The following is a 21,531-nucleotide window of genomic DNA, read 5'->3' as shown; positions in this document are numbered from 1 at the left end:
AATTCCTTCTGGTGCAACCTCAGAGATATCATGTCTCTGTAAACAGTGTCTGAAGTTCCAGTTAATTGAAGCAGAGGAAAGAAGATTGAAGAATCCTTGCAGTCCAGGGCACTGAGAATACTCAGTGTCTCTCTGCACCCCCTGCACGTGATCCATTATCTATTATTAAACAGCATGAAGAAATGGGCTTGTAGAATAATTACACACTGCATTAATAATAAAACTGTTCCGCGCAGCTTTTCTGAATTGGCGAGCTTTTAACAGGGGCTCCACATTTTCACAGAGCCCTTGGTACAGGTACTATAGCCCACCTTTTAATCCACTTGAGGATCATCCTGCTCCATTTGGAGCTTTTAGTTCTGCTTAGCTGCTTATTTTACATTAAGATTTGTAATTTAAGTGGGCCGGTTATCTCAGTGCACAAGATGGCTAACTTGTGCTTCAGAATAACACCAACAGCACGGCTTTGATTCCTGTTCCGGCTGAGGTAGACTTGGGACTTACCTTATCTCCCGGTCCCGAGAAATGGAAGGCAACAGAAAACCATCACTGACAAAAAAAATGCCAAGAAAACAGCTCAGGTTGAAGCATCAGTATGAGTCAAGTGCAGTGTGGGAGGAAACCAGAGCACTTGGAGGAAACCCGTGCAAACACGGCGAGAACGTGCAAAACCCGCACAGACAGTGACCCAACCGAGAATCGAACCAGGGTCCCTGGTGCTGTGAGGCAACAGTGCTTACCACTGTGCCACCGTGGAGTCAAGTGCAGTATAAGGATCTGGCACATCGGGGTGGCACTATGGCATAGTGGTTAGCACTGCTGCCTCACATCACCAAGGACCCAGGTTCAATTCCGGCCTTGGTTCACAGTCTGTGTGGAGTTTGCATGTTCTCCCCATGTCTGTGTGGATTTCCTCCGGGTGCTCCGGTTTTGTCCCACAGTCCAAAGATGTGCAGGTTGACTGGCCAGGCTAAATTGCCCCTCGGTGTCCCGGGATATGTAGGCTAGGGGGATTAGCAGGGAAAATACGTGGTGTTTCCGGGATAGGGTCTGGGTAAAATGCTCAATCAGAGAGTCAGTGCAGACTCAATGGGCTGAATTGCCTCCTTTTGCACTGTAGGGATTCTATGATATAGGGTTAATGAGGGACTGAGTACAGTACCACCCACACAGTGATAGCAGATCACCCAGATCTATGGTCAGTTGAGTGTTGAACAGAGCCATGCACACAAGCAAGCATGAAAATAACACCTTGCTTCAACCCTTTACTGTCAATTAGTACATAGTACTTGATGTTGATAAATATATACAGTAAACCCACTAAGACGACAAAGTCTTCATTAAGACCTATTGAAAGGTATGCACTTCCCCACAACATGGTGGCAGCAGTAGTCAGAAGTTGCTGTTAAGAACTCTGTCAGACAAACTAGAGTTGGCACCTGAACATGCGGCATCTGAGTTCACTCCGAGAAGAAAATATTTACATTAATTAATTCGGAAGAACCGTGACTAAAGAATCAGCTTTAAAGGCTGGCGAGAAGACCAGGATTCAACACTTACACAACCCCAAAGCGTAGCGCTGAAATGGCAAAGTCTGCGCCTAGTCGATCCAAGTAACTACTGTTTATAATTTTTCAAGCCTGAGCGTGAGTGCCATTGAAGCCGGAATCACCCTTTGTTTTTAAACGGCAGCGCCCACTTGAATTTCAGAAACTTCTTAAAGCTGAACCTACACTTTAACATTTTTAACCGTGGATCAGAAATCCACGCTTTCAGATCAATTTGGACTTATCCAAGGCCCAGATTAATCACACAACTGGAGATTTTGGAGAGAAGGTTCCTTAGATACAGGATTGCCTCAGGTCTGGATAAAAAGACACAAACTCAACAAGTTAACGCACTGCTTTATTCGGTAGACTTGATAGTGAACAACATTATTGTCAGACAAGGAATCAACAAATCATCTGCCAAATTTGAAGAAGCGTTAAAATCATTCAATGTTTAATTTAACCTAAGAAGTAACAAAACCCTCGAAAGGGTTAACAAGTGTTTCCAACAGCTAGGAGAGCCGCTTGACTCGGTTATCAATGATCTGTACAGGTTGGCTCATAGAATCCTACAGAGCAGAAGGAGATCATTCGGCCCATCGAGTCTGCACCGACCACAATCCCACCCACTATCCCATTTAGCCTAGCTAGTCCCCTGAACACTAAGAGGCAATTTATCACGGCCAATCCACTGAACCTGCACATCTTTGGACTGTGGGAGGAAACCGGAGCACGCGGAGGAAACCCACGCAGACATGGGGAGAACGTGCAAACTCCACAAAGACAGTGACCCAAGCCGGGAATCGAACCCGGGTCCCTGCCGCAGTGAGACAGCAGTGCTAACCACTGTGCCACCTTGCCGCTGGCTGACGGCAGCAGATATGGAGACCTAAACTCTGAACTTATCAGGGTAGAATAATTGTAGGAGTAATGAATGACCCACGAGGAGTAGTGAACGGTACACAAGGAGTAGTGAGTGAAGCATGAGGAGTCGTGAACAACGCACAAGGAGTAGTGAATGACACATTCTCAGACATGTCGGAGGCGGTGGAAGATCTGACCCTCGAGGAAGCCATCCAGATTGTGAGACAGTTTGAGCTCCGTATACAGCACAGCTCTATTATAAGAAGAGAAAGTAAACTGTGGTACAAAGGAAATCCCGCAGACCAGTTAGTTAAACAGCACAAAAAGCAGGACGCTCCAGGCCAAGGGAAACAGTACCACAACTGAGCGGTACAGCGACCATGCCAGCGGGTGGAGCAAAGCACTCCAACAGGCGAGATCAGTCTCCTGCTTTCCTTCAATGAAACAAACTGGCAAAACTGTGCCAGGACAAAACATCTAAACGCACAGAAGACCTAAAGATGATTAATGAGGCCGAGATTGCACATCAAGAGGATGTGCAGCCATGCTTCTTGGGTGAGGTCAAAGATCCTGGATTTTCGTCTTGGAATATGGACATTTCGGTTAACGGTCATATCGCAAACTTTCAATTGGACACCAGAGCAAGTGTTATGGTCCTTTTGGACAAAGAATCATGGCTGAGAGACCTCTGGCTTAAAAAAACACATCACTCTGTGGGCCCGGAGGACTTCTGGTCATAGGCACAATTCTGGAACCACTAGGGGATGATAGCAAACAAATCTTCGAGCTGATGTACGTCATCCATCACCAATATTTCAGTCTCTTGATTCTCCTGAAAATGGCAGAAGCTGTCAAGACAATCGCTGGCCTAAATTATTCACAATTGCAAGTTCCTGAGTGCTCAAACAAGAAGAGGTATCCTGACTGGGTCTTAGCTCTGAACTGTCTTCTCTCTTTGCACAACATCTTTGTCCATTTTTGCTGCAGGTGCTGGAAAGCCCTCATTGGTCAGACCAGGCAGGCAGCCACTCAGATGGTTACAACAATGGTTCCTGTGGAGGACTGACAAGGGTTCAACCAACAAGATCCAGCTTTGATGCCTGTTGATCAAATTGCGACTATAAAAGTAAACACTGTAATTACCAGCCAGTGTGACAGAGCCACACACCATCTTGGAATCAAGCCGTCCATTGCCAACAGCACCTCATACAGCCAAACGCAAAGGTAACCTTCCTACAAAGCAACAGCCTCATGACGGGAATGGCCATTCTCCATCACAGAAGACATTGCGATGACCCACATGACAAAAGAAGAAAAAACAACATGCGGATGGACACAAGGTTCATCCACCTCGCAAGAAACAGGATAGAATAACCACCTATCACCACATCTGCCAAATTGACAAAAAGTGGTTCAAAAGTAAGGAAAGGGGAAAGGAATAAAAAGATACTCAAACTCCAGAATAACCTCCAAATCAACAGAGTTTGCCTGCAATGACAGAAAGTACCACTCCTCTACAAATGCAATGTGAAAGGATTATGAAGTCGACAAACTACCTCAACTTATGAACTCAGAGACTTGAATGGGGAAAATGGGGAAGTAATAATGATATATGTACCTGGGGTAAAGTGGGACTGAGTACTGTACCACCCACACACTGGTGTAAGAGGCCACATGACCTGCACCTAGCGGTCAATCTAGTGTTGGACAGAGCCGTGTGCACAAGCAAGCTTGGAGACAGCTCCTAACTTGAACCCTTTGCGGTATTTACGTACGTAGTTCTTGTGGTTAATAAATACAAACAGCTAACCTACTTAAGTTCACAAAGACTCCATTGGGACCTTCATGAGGTGCACAGTGGTTAGCACTGCTGCCTTGCAGCGCCAGGGACCCAGGTTCGATTCCCGGCTTGGGTCATTGTCTGTGCAGAGTCTGCACATTCTCCCCGTGTCTGCTTGGGTTTCCTTCGGGTGCTCCGGTTTCCTCCCACAGCCCAAAAGATGTGCTGGTTAGGTGCATTGGCCACGCTAAATTCTCCCTCAGTGTGTCCAAACAGGTGCCACAGTGTGGTGACTAGGGGATTCTCACAGTAGCTTCATTGCAGTGTTAATGTAAGCGTAACTTGTGACACTAGTAAATAAGCCTTTAAATAAACCTTTAATCCTATGAATGGAATCCAATACCTTACAACACCTAGGATCTGCCTTTGCCACCTTGCAACACCTCGAGCCTGTAAATCACACATGGATGATGATGGATTTGTTATTCAGTTTAAAGTCAACTCGTAAAGGATTAACACATTACAATATACAAGAACCGGCCATGATAATGAAGCCCTTTGCCTGTGACATGGTAAAAGCAGTAAGAAGTCTCACAACACCAGGTTAAAGTCCAACAGGTTTATTTGGTAGCAAATACCATAAGCTTTCGGAGCGCTGCTCCTTCGTCAGATGGGAAGGAGCAGTGCTCCGAAAGCTTATGGTATTTGCTACCAAATAAACCTGTTGGACTTTAACCTGGTGTTGTGAGACTTCTTACTGTGATCACCCCAGTCCAACGCCGGCATCTCCACAACATGGTAAAAGAGCAGACATTCACTTTTCAACAGAGTTGCAAAGCACACGATAGGCCCTTCTACAGCCTGGGATGATGTTCCTCTCCAGTGGCTTCAGTTCAATAGTGACAAGTTACTACCATCAGTTTTCCACCACTGCCAAAAGTTAAAATCCTTTTTGAAGTTTAATAACACGATTGTGTTTCTTGCGTACCATAATCGTTTAAGTCAAAGCAGTTCATTAGCACACTGGAGCGACCTTTTCAGTTGTTAGTGTAGAATGGCTGAGAGTGGCCTCACTTGAACGAGTGATGTTGTTGCCATGTGAGAAGCTTTCCAATTCAAGCTATTAGTTTTATTTAGCAATGCAGTGAGCCACTTCTCCACACAAAGAGCTGAGAGAGAAGCTGGGGGTCAAGTGATTAGTTTCCTTCCTGGCTGAGAAAGACGCTAATATGAAGCAGCGTTTTAATGAAAAATAGTGAAGAGAGTGGAACACTCGTAGAAAATAGAATTATAGGATAATGCAACATAAAAGGAAGCCATTCAGCCTATCAAGTCTGTGCTAACTCTTTCAAAGAGAAATCCATTTAATCTTACTCCCCTGCACTTTCTCCATGTACAGTAGCTGCATTTTTTTCTCCTTCAATTCAATGTATTTATTATCTGGAGGAGTATATAATGGAAAATAACTATTTAGCATCTCTACCATAACAAGAGAACAAGTTTGAATCTCCGCTACGGTGTCCTTTAGTGTCCCTTTATGTTTTTTGACTTGACATAGTTAAAAAAAACCTTTCGTTATTATTGTCAGAATCATGCACCTTAACCTTCAGCAGTCTGGTAGAATTGCATTACATCAGAGACTATTTTCTCAGGTGGATGTAGCTGTTACTAGGGGGCATAACTATAAGGTTCGTGGTGGAAGATATAGGAGGGATGTACGAGGTAGGTTCTTTACTCAGAGAGTGGTTGGGGTGTGGAATGGACTGCTGGCTGTGATAGTGGAGTCGGACACTTTAGGAACTTTCAAATGGTTATTGGAGAGGCACATGGAGCACACTAGAATGATAGGGAGTGGGATAGCTTGATCTTGGTTTCGGAAAAGGTTCGGCACAACATCGTGGGCCGAAGGGCCTGAACTGTGCTGTACTGTTCTATGAAGGGTACCATTCTTAGCAGTGTAGAGGATCAGAAGGACCTTGGGGTCCGGGTCCATAGGACTCTTAAATCAGCCTCGCAGGTGGAGGATGCGGTCAAGAAGGCGTACGGCGTACTGGCCTTCATTAATCGAGGGATTGAGTTTAGGAGTCGGGAGATAATGCTGCAGCTTTATAGGACCCTGGTTAGACCCCACTTGGAGTACTGCGCGCAGTTCTGGTCACCTCATTACAGGAAAAATGTTGAAGCCATTGAAAGGGTGCAGAGGAGATTTACAAGGATGTTGCCTGGATTGGGGGGCATGCCTTATGAGGATAGGTTGAGGGAGCTTGGTCTCTTCTCCCTGGAGAGACGAAGGATGAGAGGTGACCTGATAGAGGTTTACAAGATGTTGAGAGGTCTGGATAGGGTAGACTCTCAGAGGCTATTTCCAAGGGCTGAAATGGTTGCTACGAGAGGACACAGGTTTAAGGTGCTGGGGGGTAGGTACAGAGGAGATGTCAGGGGTAAGTTTTTCACTCAGAGGGTGGTGAGTGAGTGGAATCGGCTGACGTCGGTGGTGGTGGAGGCAAACTCGTTGGGGTCTTTTAAGAGACTTCTGGATGAGTACATGGGATTTAATGGGATTGAGGTCTATAGATAGGCCTAGAGGTGGGGATGTGATCGGCGCAACTTGTGGGCCGAAGGGCCTGTTTGTGCTGTGGCTTTCTATGTTCTATGTTCTATGCAGCTGGGCAGGGAAGTGGTGTATCCTAGAGTTAACCTTAATTTGCTCTTTTTGACTGTATTACAGGTTGAAACTCTCCATTGTCTCCTCCAGCAAATACTAATGGGGCGGCATGGTGGTTAGCACTGCTGCTTCGGAGCGCCAGGGCCCAGGTTCGATTCCCAGCTTGGGTCACTGTCTGTGTGGAGCTTGCACGTTCTCCCCGTGTCTGTGTGGGTTTCCTCCGGGTGCTCCGGTTTCCTCCCACAGTCCAAAAGACGTGCTGGTTAGGTGCATTGACCATGCTAAATTCTCCCCGTGTACCCGAACAGGCGCCAGAGTGGGGCGACTAGGAGATTTTCACAGTAACTTCATTGCAGTGTTCATGTAAGCCTACTTGTGACACTAATAAAATAAACCTTATGATCAGTTGTAAACCAAGGTCACTTCTCAATGATTCAAAATATATACTTCAAAAGTTGTTGGCAAGCGAAGGCAAAACTTCAACTTTCCTTCCTGATTGTTGCGTATTTTCATTGCTGTGTGTTAAGATTTCTTGAGAAATAACTGTCTGTACTGATACCAGTGACACCATCTTGTAGCAACACAACTCCTATGCTGACATCTCCAACATTGATAGCTATTTTGAACAGTTTATTGAAATTAAAACAGGTCCATTCATTAATATAGCCCTTATCTTCTCAGAGGGGGTCTGACAGGATTCTGTCCAGTTAACTTATATTTTTCTTCACCAGGTTTGCTCATGGCGCAGACCACTGTTGAAATTTGGGAAAAATGTTCTGTAAAACACACACACTCCAAAGAAGTATAGCTTTTCACATTTTATACTGGGGACAAAAAAGTTCGTAGTTGCTTGAACTATAGCTTTTATAGACAACACTCATGGTTGCTTCATAACTTGCCCCTAATAGATGGCATTGGCTTTGGCAAATTCATTCTTTTCTAAATTAATCACCAAATCTAGTCTGTCAAATAGTGCACTAAGATGTTCCACATGTTCATCCCAAGCGTTACTGCAGACCTCATTCTGTATCATCCACATTCACAATACAGTTGTGTAAACAGGCAAATACTTAGTCTGTCACTCTTTGAAAGGCATATCCTTCATGCCAAAGTCATAACCTTACATTGGCACAGGCCATCTGGGGTTACAAAAGCAGAGACTTCTTTGGATTGATCTGTTGGTGGAATTTGCCAATAACCTGTTAGCACATCAATCTTGCTTACAAAGTTTGAATTTCCAACCCTTTAATGGGCAATCCTCAAGTCTGAGAATTGATAAGAGTCAGTTTTTGTTGCGGGCATTAACGTTCCTGTAATCAATGCAGAACTTGCTTATCCATCAGGTTTTGGTATGACTGGAGGACTCAAGTTACTTTGACTTGACTCAGCAATATCTTTGTCCAGCATAAATTTATTTTTTTTCTCAGACTTGAGCCAAATTTCCAGGATTGAGTCGAGTCAGGGTTTTGTTTAATGGGTGTGGCATTTCCCAATTCAACGTCATGCAAAGCGAATGAAGTTTGCACTGGTCTCTACATACACACTGACTCATTTATTTAGCAGCTTGGCTTTATCATCCTGAGACTTCTCTGGAAGATGGTGTAATATTCTATCCAAAATTTTTAACATGTCCACGTTGGCTAATTTCATTACTGAGGATTGATCTGAGAACTTTCAATCTCTGATCCTTTGCTTGAATACTCAAGTATGTTTACCTCACTGCTTTCCTCCTTTATTATCCCAGGTAGACTCACAGGTGGACTAGCTTCCCTGTCATAGCACAGTTTCAGCAGATTTGCATGTAATAAATTGAGGGTGACTTGATGAGACTTCAGAACAAAAAGGCTTTATCACCAACACAATGATTAACTATATATGCAAAGAGTGACTGACAGAATAACAATGCCACTAGACATTCCTCCCTGGGGGGTGATCTTACCAAAAATATTCTAACTGCCAAACGAGCATGGAAACAGGAGAGAATCGCACCTATCTTTTGGGCGAGCTCTCAGATACTATCTTGTGCCATTTAGAGAAGGATATGAGGCAAAGTTTGATTCTCGCCAGTAGGGAGGGTGGACGGAGTCTATTCACGCCAGTAAGCCAGCTGATGTATGCTGGAGGGTGCCATTGTGCGTACACTTGATCGTAACTCCTCCACTTCCCGGACATCGCCTCCCCCACCGCCCTGATTGCCCCCCTGACCACGCCCCCCCCTAGACAATTGGCCACCCCATTCCCCCCTCCCCCCGCTCTCCCCCCCAACCCCCCCCCCCAACCCCAGTCGATCACCCTGGCTCCAACTGCCAACCTCGGGATATGCGCCCTTGCACCTGATTGGTTCGGCTTCCCGCCTCAACACTCCATAGGGTCCGGCCCAAATACGTGGTCCTCAGGGAACACCCCCTTAAAGGGGCCATGCTACCACAAAATGACACACCCATTGATACTTCCTTCTAGCAAAGGTACTTTTACCTGCACATTCAGCTTAACTTTTTGTGAGCTGTAACTTTTTGTGAGCTTGTAACAGTGCGGCAAGGGCATTAAGATATCTGGGACCACGACGAACAATGAAAATCAACAGTCTATCTCCTTCTCACCATTGAGTCTTAAGAATTGACAAAGAGCCAGGATAGTTAGAGAAGGAGGGTGCATTAGAGTCACAGCAGCTGCAGAAAGAGAACAAAAGAGAGGGAAAGGAAGAATGGTTTCAGAGTGAGAGAGAAAAGCGACAATGGGGAAGTAAGAAAAACATTTTCGAAGATTAAGTTTTGCGTTTGTTTTAAATCTTTGGAACAATTTACGACCTGGAGGTGTGAGATTGAAAAGTTTTCATTGTCCCCAGTCTGGGCCAGAGGGGTTGATTTCCATTGCATTAACGATTATCGCTGTCAAACCCCAGCCTAGCTTGCTGCGGCAAGTTAATGGGCAATTAATGTGCAAATGCAGACAATTTTGAAAGTAAGAGGAAGGCTCAAGGCAAGCAACATAAATTAACCAGCCAGCCTGGAGATTATCAACTCATGCCATATCTCTTAACTCCTGAATTTGCTGGTGAATTTGCGCATTAATAACAACTTGCGGGAAGACTTGGCCCAACCTGTCAGATGAAAGCTCATCGACGTAAAACATCGACACAACTTTCCTCTCCTTACAGATGCTGCCTGACCTCCTGAGCAATTGCAGCATTTTCTGTTTTGTATGGCTGGAAGAAATGTTTTGATCGCCGCGGGAGTTTTATCATTAAAACGCCTTCTACTGTATTGCTCCTTGCAGCACTTTTATTAGTCAATTCTTCCCGTTAGTCTGGAAAGATCATTTCTTACCACCCACAGAAACGACAGCTTCTAAGAAGTGACCAGTCTTATTCGTCTTAATTGCTGTCATTAAATTAATGAGCATTTCTCAATGACGCTTTGTTTTATGTACACTGTTAATTCAAGGCTATTAAATCTGTATTCCTCTTAATTTATTGTGGTAATTGTGGAAACCTGAATATCAAGCTTAGCCAAGCATTCATAATGAACCCAGATGGAGAGCCAGATGTTTCTCTCAAAGGGGTTCCTTGTGAATGCTCGATTGAGCTCCAAGACCCTCAAGTGTATCAGTTCAGCAGGGACTCTGGACAAACTGGAGGGAAGTATTTACTTTGCTTCATTGACATCTTTGTGCAGTTATAGTAAATTATTTTTCTATGATCTCTTTTGTCAATGTCTGTATGTTTATTTGGAGAAGATTAAGAGGGGTGAAGTGAAAACTTCCACTACTTATACTCTAATAGTCCTGTCTGATTGACACTTTAATAAGGATGTAGGAACAGTAGGTTTTTTCTACAAAGCAGATTTCTGAATATTTTTTTCTCAACATTTCAACAATTGCCATTGTCAATATATGGCTCATTGATTCTGTAGATAGTGGCTGGAATTTTCCAGCTGTTCACACCGGCAAGATCATTTGGTCCCGTCAGTGGCACAACCCCTGCTGCAGGCTTCCCAGCGGTGTGGGGTGCAGTCAATAGTAAATTCCATTGACAGCGCTGCCTCCCGCCATGGGAAATGCGCTGCGAGGGGAGGCACAGTGGCACAGTGGTTAGCACTGCTGCCTCACAGCGCCTGGAACCTGGGTTCAATTCCAGCCTCGAGTGACTGTCTGTGTGGAGTCTGCACATTCTCCCCGTGTCTGCGTGGGTTTCCTCCGGATGCTCCGGTTTTCTCCCATACTCCAAAGATGTGCAGGTTAGGTGGATTGGCCATGCTCAATTGCCCTTTGGTGTCAGGGGGATTGGCAGGGTGAATATGTGAGGCTTTGGGGATAGGGCCTGGATGGGATTGTTGTCAGTGCAGGTTCAATAGGTTGAATGGCCTCCTTCTGCATTGTAGGTTCAATGATTCTATGATAACATTATTGATGATTCAGTACCTGAATGTATAAATATGCTTATTTATTCACAATATGTTATCTGCTTTTCTCACAGGGCAAGGAAACACCTAATACAACAAAGGATAAGGAGCAATAGCCTGAGGAACAGCAAGTTTGACTACTCCATTTGAAAGTTAAGGAAGAATTCTTGTGTGAGGCACCAGCACTGATGAGGCACGGTGGCAGAGTGGTTAGCACTGCTGTCTCACAGCACCAGGGACCCGGGTTCAATTCTGGCCTTGGGCGACTGTCTGTGTGGAGTTTGCATGTTCTCCCCGTGTCTGCGTGGGCTTCCTCTGGGTGCTCCAGTTTCCTCCCACAGTCCAAAGGTGTGCAATTGAGGTTGATTGGCCATGCTAAATTGTCCCTTCGTGTCCCAAGATGTATAGGTTAGAGAAATCGCAGGGTGAATATGTGCGGCTACAGGGATAGGACTGGGGTAAGGGGTTCTGTTGGAGGGTCAGTGTAGACTCAATGAGCCGAATGGCCTACTACTGCAGTGCAGGGATTCTATTTTATGAACTGCCTTAGGTTGAGTCATTCTATCCTGTTAAACCTATCTGACTCATTAAACTCCTTTGGGGAGGAAATCTGCCACCCTAACCTGGTCTGGTAAGACTCTCCATGTGACTCCAGACCTACAGCAATGTGGTTGAGTCTTCAATGACCCAGCAAACTACTCAGTTCAAGGGCAATTGGGGATGGGCAATAAATGCTGGCCCAGCCATGACACCTACATCCCATGAATGAATAAAAAGAAATTTGAACATTTTCACCCTAGGTAAAGAATTTCTTTTTGATTCCTTATCGGGCATATTGGTGACCAGCTTATATTCACAGCCTCTAGTTTTGTGTTTCTACACCTGTTTCTGTGTTTGCTCTGTCAAAACCTTGGTAAGATGTTGATGCCATCAGAAATGCATGGGTATGCATGTCAGGAAAGGATTGACAGATTAAGGCTCTTCTATCTTAAAAATAGAAAGCTGATGGGTGACTTAATAGAGGCCTTTCAAATTATGAAAGGTCTAATAGACCAGATGCAGAGAGAATGGGAGGAATTTTCCAGCTGTTCTCGCCAGCGGAATGTTTGGGTTCTCTGGCAGTAGATTTATATATTTTTTTAATTTTAAAAGTTATTTCATTTATTAGTCACAAGTTACATTAACACTGCAATGAAGTTACTGTGAAAATCCTTAAGCCGCCACAATCCAGTGCCTGTTCGGGTACACTGAGGAGGAATTTAGCATGGCCAATACACCTAACCAGCACGTCTTTCGAACTGTGGGAGGAAACCGGAGCACCCGGAGGAAACCCACGCAGACACGGGGAGAATGTGCAAACTCCACACAGATAGTGACCCAAGCCAGGAATTGAACCCGGGTCCCTGGCGTTGTGAGGCAGCAATGCTGACCACCATGCCACTGTGTGGCCCCAAGGTTGCGAACAATGGGAAACCACGTTGACAGTGGCAGGGCTGGAAGATCCACCATCTCCGCACAACACACTGCGAGGGGGAGTGGAATATCCTGTTTAACGTTTCCTCTTGAGGCAAAATGTATAGCTGGAGGCCATTAATATAAGATAGTCACCAAGGAATCCAATAGGAAATTCTAACCTTTTTAAGGTTGCCACAAACTGAGCAATGCTTCCGCCTTCCACTCGATTTTGTCGGTGGAACCTGAACCGTTCTGCAATGATCATTGGCTTTGGAGAATTATGCTCTTCAAAGATCTTTGCCAAGTCATTGTAAGTTTTGGTTCATGGCTTTGCTGAATGAATCAGGTTCCGGAGTAAATCGAAAGTTTTACTTCCTATTACTGAGGAAAGCTATTACAAGCAAATGGTTTGCAATTGCATTCATTTGTACAAAGTACTGAAAATGCTTGGCATAGGAACTCTGTGATTCATTTTCTTTATTGAAAGGATCCTAATTGACCCGCCATTTCTACTGCAGCCACGAGCAACCTGAGGTTGCCCAGTTTTAAGATTTTTTTTTAACTGTCTTTGCAGTACTCTCCTTTTCAAACAGCCCCAGTCTTACAGCAAAGCATCCCTTCTCTTCAAACTTGTCAGATACTACCAGGAATCTCATCCTTCTCTGATCGGAAAACCCTCTGATTTAAAACCACATCGAGATCTTCCACACGTTTTCAACCGCGTAGTGAGTCTCCCGCCCTGTCACTACACACTGCAGCACGTGCGCAGACACGGCAGTTTAGAGGAGTCCACCCGATTTTTGTTCCGGTAAGAAACACTATTTTTTTTTACCTTACTTGGTTTTCCTACACTGGCACTTCCGTCTTTAATCCTGTTGTTGATTTCCCCAACCTTCTAATCTTTGGGGTGTGAGGACCCACAATGGTTTTTTTCCTCTACTTAGGATATTTTCTCGACAAAACAAAATCACGACTTATCGTAACGTCCGAACTAAGTTAGGGGATTGTGGGCTTTAAACAAAAGAGAAAAAGATGTGGTTTGCACACATTGATTCAACAGAACACCAACAGATTTATTGAAGGAGTTGTTGCCTGAACGGCTGGAAAATCCCTCCCATTCTCACTGCATCCAGTCTATTAGACCTTTCGTAATTTGAAAGGCCTCTATTAAGTCCCCATCAGCCTTCTATTTTTAAGATAGAAGTGGCTTAGTCTGTGATGCGCGACAATTAAGCACGTGGAACCAAGGCTTCGATATTGAAGGCTTTAATAGAGTAACAATGGAACTACTAACACGAATACACCAGTTCAGACTGAAGGGGTCCTGCCGGAGCAGGGGGTCTTATACCTCGCCACCGGAGGTGGGACCCCACTGGAATGTGCCATGATAACTCTTATAACAGGTAAACACCCTAACCCAACAACATTGTACAACCCCCACAGTAACAACACCCTAGCCCAACAGTAACATAATAACAACCCCCAGTGGTGAACCAACGATGGTTCACCACATTCACCCCTCCTTTAAGAACAAAAGGTGGCGGGGTGCAAGAAAAACAGGTCATATAAACAGACAATTCACAGAATTCACAAGTCCAGACGGTCTGGAGGACCGCACCGACGCTGTGATCTCCTCAACACCGGTTGCGAAACCGGAGCAGGTGCTTGTGGTGGCGTTCTTTCCAAAGCAACGTCTGGCTGTCCCCTCAAGGACTCCCGGGCCGGCCGGCCCTGGTGAGGCGATGGTGCAGGGGATCCTGGAACGTTTGGTGGTGGTGGTGGTGGTGATGATGGTGGCGCCGATCTCCGAGTCTCAGGCAAGCTGTACATGGGAGTAAAAGTGTTATGCACTGGTCCCGGTGCTGACCGCGCCACGTCTGGGGAAGCAATGAGGAGTAGTGGATTCGTGACTGGGGGAATAGGAGCGACAGGAGTTGCTACGTTCCCTGCGGGCGCCAGGTCTCTAATGGAGACAGTGTCCTCTCGCCCGTCAGGATATGCCACATAGGCATACTGAGGGTTGGCGTGGAGGAGTTGGACCGGTTCGACCAAGGGGTCGGACCTGCGAGCCCTCACATGTCGCCGCAGAAGGACGGGTCCTGGGTACGTCAACCAGGCTGGCAATGAGGTTCCCGAGGACGACTTCCGAGGGAATGAGAACATCCTCTCGTGGGGAGTAGCATTGGTTGCCGTACACAGGAGGGAGCGGATAGAACGGAGCGCATTTGGAAGGACCTCCTGCCAACGGGAGACTGGAAGGCCCCTGGATTTCAGTGCCAGTAAGACAGCCTTCCAGACTGTAGCATTCTCCCTTTCCACCTGTCCGTTACCCCTAGGGTTGTAGCTCGTGGTTCTACTAGAGGCAATCCCGAATGAGAGCAGGAATTGCCTCAAGTCGTTGCTCATGAACGACGAGCCCCTGTCGCTATGAATGTAGCAGGGGTACCCGAACAGGGTAAAAAGCTCACTGAATGCCTTGATGACGGTGGCAGTCGACGTGTCCGCACAGGGGACAACAAACGGAAACCGGGAATACTCGTCTATTATGTTGAGGAAATAGACATTCCGGTCCGTTGAGGGAAGGGGGCCCTTAAAATCCACACTCAGCCTCTCAAAAGGGCGAGTGGCCTTGACCAATTGTGCCCGGTCTGGTCGATAAAAGTGTGGTTTGCATTCTGCGCAAATCCGACAGCTTCTCGTCACTGACCTGACATCCTCCACCGAGTAGGGCAGGTTGCGGGCTTTGACGAAGTGGTAGAGTCTGGTGACTCCAGGATGACACAGATCATTGTGGAGAGCCTTCAAGCGGTCCTCCTGCATAATGGCGCATGTTCCGCGCGAGAGGGCATCCGAGGGCTCATTGAGCTTCCCCGGATGATACATAATATCGTAATTATAGGTGGAGAGCTCAATTCTCCACCGCAAGATCTTATCGTGATCTTGCCCCTCTGCGTGTTGCTGAACATAAACGCCACGGATCGTTGATCCGTGATCAGGGTGAACCGCTTCCCTGCCAGGTAATGGCGCCAGTGTCTGACTGCCTCCACAATGGCTTGAGCCTCCTTCTCCACCGCTGAGTGCCGAATTTCGGGGCCTTGAAGGGTGCGGGAAAAGAACGCGACGGGCCTGCCTGCCTGGTTTAGTGTGGCGGCTAGGGCGAAATCAGATGCATCACTCTCCACCTGGAAAGGAATGGATTCATCCACCGCGTGCATCGTGGCTTTCGAGATGTCGCTTTTCAAAGCCTTGAAGGCCAATTGGGCCTCCGGCGTAAGTGGGAAGGTCGTGGACTTAATGAGCGGACGAGCTTTGTCCGCGTAGTTGGGGACCCACTGTGCATAATAGGAAAAGAACCCGAGGCATCTCCTCAGTGCTTTCGTGCTAGCGGGCAAGGGAAGTTCAGTAAGTGGGCGCATACGGTCTGGATCAGGGCCAATGACCCCGTTTTCCACCACGTATCCGAGGATGGCTAACCTACGCGTACGGAATACGCACTTCTCCCTGTTATAGGTCAGATTCAGGCGAGATGCAGTGCGCAGAAAGTGTTGGAGATTCGTGTCGTGGTCCTGCTGGTCATGGCCGCAGATGGTGACGTTATCCAGGTACGGGAAGGTAGCCCGCAACCCGTTCTGGTCCACCATTCGGTCCATAGCACGCTGGAAGACCGAGACCCCATTGGTGACACCAAATGGAACCCTGAGGAATTGGTATAGACGACCATCCGCCTCAAAAGCCGTATATTGTCGGTCCTCTGGGCGGATGGGGAGTTGATGGTAGGCGGACTTAAGGTCTATGGTAGAAAACACTCGGTACTGCGCAATCTGATTGACCATATCAGAAATGCGCGGGAGAGGATACGCATCCAGCTGCATATAACGATTAATGGTCTGACTATAGTCGATGACCATCCGAGGTTTGTTCCCGCTTTTGACTACCACGACCTGCGCTCTCCACGGACTAGCACTGGCCTGTATGATCCCTTCCTTGAGGAGCCACTGAACCTCAGATCTAATAAAGATCCGGTCCTCAGTGCTGTAACGCCTACTTTTAGTAGCGATGGGCTTGCAGCCAGGTACCAGATTTTTAAAAAGGGATGGTGTAGTGATTTTCAGGGTGGATAGATTGCATGCGGGGCGCTTTGGGCAATTTGGAGGCTGCGGCTGATTCCCTACTGCCAGTGAAGGGAGTGGCCCACCGTACTGTAGGATCACACTCTTCATGTGGACCATAAAGTTTAGTCCGAGGAGAATTGGCGCGCAAAGGTGAGGTAACACAAGGAGCCTGTATTGCTCGTAAATTGTGCCCTGTACCTCAAGAGTTACCATACATCGTCCTTGGATCGGTACAGACCGGGACCGTGATGCCATGGAAATTGTCTGCTTGGCAGGGAGAACCCGGAGCCCACACCTTTTAGCAGTTTCAGGGTGTATGAAACTTTCGGTGCTCCCACTGTCAAACAGACAATTCACAGTTCGACCACTAACCTTTATATCCATCATGGAATTTTCAAGTCTGTAGTGCCTGGTCTGATCCAGGGAGATCGACGCCACCGTTGGCCCCTGGGCGTCACTGCATGCTGCCGATGTGGATGCTGAGGACCCCTGCTGGTCGCTCCTAGTCGTCGTGGACCATGATGGCCGCCCCCATGAATCGCACGTGGGCGAGGGCGCCAAGCGCAGCGACTCCTGGTGGTCTTCCTCCTCCTCTGTCAGCCACGATGGCGCCGTCCTGGGATCGCACGTGGTCGGACCTCGTGGGTACTGCGACGCCGAAGGAGATTGTCTCCGTTCTGGAGGGTTACAGGCTGCACTGCCGTTTTTAGGTTTGGACCTGCAGACTTTGCCGTAGTGGCCTTTTTTACCGCACTGGCTGCAGATTGCCGTTCTTGCCGGACACTGTTGCCGTGGATGCTTGGCCCCACCACAAAAATAGCATCGCTGGCCACCTGGAGCTGCCGCCGTCATCGGATCGATCTGGGAGCGCGGGTTAGCGGGGCGAGGAGGGAGCTGAGCTTGCTCCAGCCACGTTGACTGCACGTGGTCCTCGGGGTACAGTGCCAAGCTCTTCGACGCCGCTTCCAGCATCACGGCCATCTCCATTGCTTGGGTCAAGTCGAGTTTCCCCTTTTCCAGCAATTTAAGCCTGATGTACGAGGACCCTACCCCTGCTACGAACGCGTCTCGGGCGAGGTCGTACATATATTGTTCGGCTGATACGTCCTTACAATCGCAACCCCTGGCAAGCTGCAGGAGCTCATTGGCATAGTCCTCCATGGTTTCGCCCGACTGCCGACGTCGTGTAGCGAGGAGGTAACGAGCATGTATCTCGTTGGGTGGCTTCGTGTATCTTTTTTTTAGGAGCTCGACGGCACCCGGGTAAGTGGGAGCTGCACGAATGGCTAGATAAATCGTGTCGCTTACCCTTGCGTGGAGGACCTGGAGTTTATCACTGTCTGTAGTGATAGCTACCGAGGCTGCCAGGTAGTCCTCGAAACACTTCCACCAATGGTCGAATGTGTTAGCGGCACCGACCGCACGTGGGTCCAGTGTCAGACGATCCGGTTTTAGGATCTGTTCCATACTCTCTGTTTTTTTTTCTTGTACAGCTGTGAGTTTTCTGTTACTCTATTAAATTGATGCGCGACAATTAAGCACGTGGAACCAAGGCTTCGATATTGAAGGCTTTAATAGAGTAACAATGGAACTACTAACACGAATACACCAGTTCAGACTGAAGGGGTCCTGCCGGAGCAGGGGGTCTTATACCTCGCCACCGGAGGCGGGACCCCACTGGAATGTGCCATGATAACTCTTATAACAGGTAAACACCCTAACCCAACAACATTGTACAACCCCCACAGTAACAACACCCTAGCCCAACAGTAACATAATAACAACCCCCAGTGGTGAACCAACGATGGTTCACCACAGTCTGTCAATGAAAAAAATGGAACTAAGCAGAAGCCTGTGTGAAACATCCCAATGACGTTGTCATCAAACCATGTGACCGCTCCTAAAGAAGTCATGCAACCATTTAAATATATAACAAAGGAGAGCAACCTCTTCATCCAGAGTGGTGGGAATGTGGAACTTGCTATCACAGGGATTGGATGAGGTGAATAGCACAGATATATTTAAGGAGAAACCAGATAAGCTTATGAGGGAGAAGGCAACAGATGGGAAAAATGGGAGGAGGCTCAAGTAAAGCATGCCCCATGCCAGTGTACATACTTTACTTGTACACTGGCATGGGCTGATTGGATTGAGCCCAATGTAATTCTCTGTAATTGTGTGATCTGTTATCTGTTCCCCTCACTCATTCCACCAATGACAACAGTGCCTTCAGCTCCTGAGACCCCACATTCCCCTAAACTCTCTCAATCTTGCCATGTCTCAACCTATTTCAGAGCTTCCTAAGCATCTTTGACAAAGATTTCAGGCATTCCTAATATCTCCTTCTTTAGCGTGGCATCCATTTTTGTTGCTTGCACCGCTAAGGACTGCGTTTCAACATTAAAGTTGCTATATAAATGAAAGTCGATGTTATTGTTGCTGTTGTCATCCAGTATCCACTAATCCACTACCCACTATTAACTCTCACCTTCATGTCAGTTGACATTCACAAGCACTCCATCTCTGTTCCTCCACAGTGTCAGCTGTTGCTCCCTCCGCTCCTCCCATGCTGACATTTGAGTGACAACTCTCCTGCCCAACTTCAGCCTTGGCTTCAGCTGCTGGTTTTAAATCTCCACCCGCTGTTTCTGTCCCGCTGGGCAACCCTTGATATTAAAGTCAGCAATCAAAGCCTGGGCTAAAGTTGTGAGGGGAAAGCTTCCATTTAAATATTGGAGGGCTACGAGAGCTGACAGGAATGCACGGGCCCATTCTTCCTGAGTCCCCCATTGTTGGAGGAATTGCTCAGTGAGGAGGAAACCTGAAGGAGGATACGACCTCTGCATCAGATGACCGGCAGCCTACTTTTAGCCCTGAGCAAGGACCTTAATTTCTCCTTTTTCTGACTCTATCCCCCACTTTGTCTCCTGTATGTGAATTTAGACAGTCATGTTTGCAACCTTAACATTTCAACATTTTTTTAAAAAATGGCTAAATTAACTTCTGTGAAAAGTTCTTACTCCCTCTACTTGTAGCTAATTTAATTTCACAATATAAAGCAATGGTGAAGTCATGTTGCAAGATGGCTCTGAGCCCTGACTTTCAGTTTCATCCTGATTTGGCACATCAAGTATTCATTTATATTCTGCTTCCAAACTTCCTAATATAAACATATGAATACTATCTTGGCTTGTGCCAATAATTTATTCAAGGATGACCATTGCCCACTTGAACTAAATGACGCGTGTTAGGAATACACTTTGAACGAAGCCTGCTAAATTATATTTAGTGATTTCAAAAAAGAAACACGTGACTTAAATCAAATTTGCAGAAGAAAAAACCCTTCTACTTACACATCATCTTTCACAGGATGTCCGAAAGTGTTTCAGTAGTGTTGAAGTCCATTGCCACTGTAATGTTGGGAAAAGCACCAGCAAATTTGTGCACTGCAAGGTTCCACAAATGACCAGTTTAAATGATCAAATGTTGAGTTTTTCTTGGCAGCATTATAAACTGTGAGGACTCTGCAAGGACATAGATAAGTGGAAGAGGCGGAGAGGTGGCAGATGAAGTTCAATGTAGACAAGTGTGAAGTGATTCATTTTGGCAGGGAGAACATGGAAAGACAATACAAAATAAGGGGTATAACTCTAAAGGGTGTGCAGGAGCAGAAGGAGAGAGCATTTAGTAAAGCAAACAGTATCCTAGACTTTATTAATAGGAGCATAGAGTACAACAGCAAAGAGATTATGCTGAACTTGCACAAGACACTAGTTAGACCTCCAGTGGGTGGTACGGTGGTCAGCACTGCTGCCTCACAGCACCAGGGGCCCAGGTTCAATTCCTTGCTTGGGTCACTGTCCGTGTGAAGTTTGCACATTCTTTCTGTGTCTGCATAAGTTTCCTCCGGGTGCTTCGCTTTCCTCCCACAGTCCCAAGATGTGTAAATTAGGGGGATTAGCCATGGGAAATGTGGGGGATTACAGGGATAGCAGGGGGGAAGGGGCCTGGGTAAGATACTCTGTCAGAGAGTTGGTGTAGACTCGATGGGCTGAATAGCCTCCTTCTGCACTATAGGAATTCTGAAATAATAACGGTTGTCAAAGGCAATGCTCAGTTTTTAAAGAGGAATATTTAAAGATGGGATACTTCCACTCTGAAGTCTAAGTCCAGTGGTGGGAGTGGAAGTCGGAGTGTTTTCTGCTTGCGTTGGTCAGCTCATTACTTATCGCTGATCAACACAAATGCCATGACATTCCAGGCAAGAAGTCACCCTGCCCATCATTAACTCACAGGCTTGGAAGTCCAGGTGCCATATATAAAGGGAGAGAGCGGGTAAATGGAGTTGAAATCAACCATGATTGAATGGTGGAGTGGACTCGATGGGCCGAATGGCCTTACTTCCGCTCCTATGTCTTATGGTCTTATAAAGGGAATGCGAGTGATCTCCCTTCCCTCTCCTTCTTAGCCTACCTCCCTGGCCAATTTCCACTCCACCCTTCGACCCCATTACCTATCTTTCAGTCTTCACACAGCTTGTGTCACTGGTTTGAGTGACGCTGTGAATGGCGAAAGCAATACGTCCTCACCTCACAGTCACGGAACAGGTCAAGCATTCTTTCTGGTTGTATCACAGCTTGGTATGGCTCCTGCTCTGCCCAAGACCGCAAGGAACTACAAAAGGTCGTGAACGTAGCCCAATCCATCA

General features: G+C 46.7%; 1 protein-coding gene across 2 annotated transcripts in view; it reads right to left on the bottom strand.

Moving 5' to 3' along the window:
* The window catches only part of LOC144500698 (signal transducer and activator of transcription 5B-like), a 152,233-nt gene extending 150,575 nt beyond the window's left edge, over positions 1 to 1,658 (bottom strand). Inside the window, exon 1 of one of the 2 annotated variants that reach the window (XM_078224030.1) lies at positions 1,561 to 1,658. The gene's annotated coding sequence lies outside the window, so the exon portion shown is untranslated. The remainder of the gene's footprint in view (positions 1 to 1,560) is intronic. The other variant, XM_078224028.1, reaches the window with a different exon arrangement.
* Between the last annotated feature and the right edge of the window lie 19,873 nt (positions 1,659 to 21,531).

Source organism: Mustelus asterias, chromosome 11, assembly GCF_964213995.1.
Source record: "Mustelus asterias chromosome 11, sMusAst1.hap1.1, whole genome shotgun sequence".
NCBI classification, from domain to species: Eukaryota; Metazoa; Chordata; class Chondrichthyes; order Carcharhiniformes; family Triakidae; genus Mustelus; species Mustelus asterias.
Note: the sequence above shows the minus strand (reverse complement) of the source record. Positions and strands in the feature narration are given on the sequence as shown.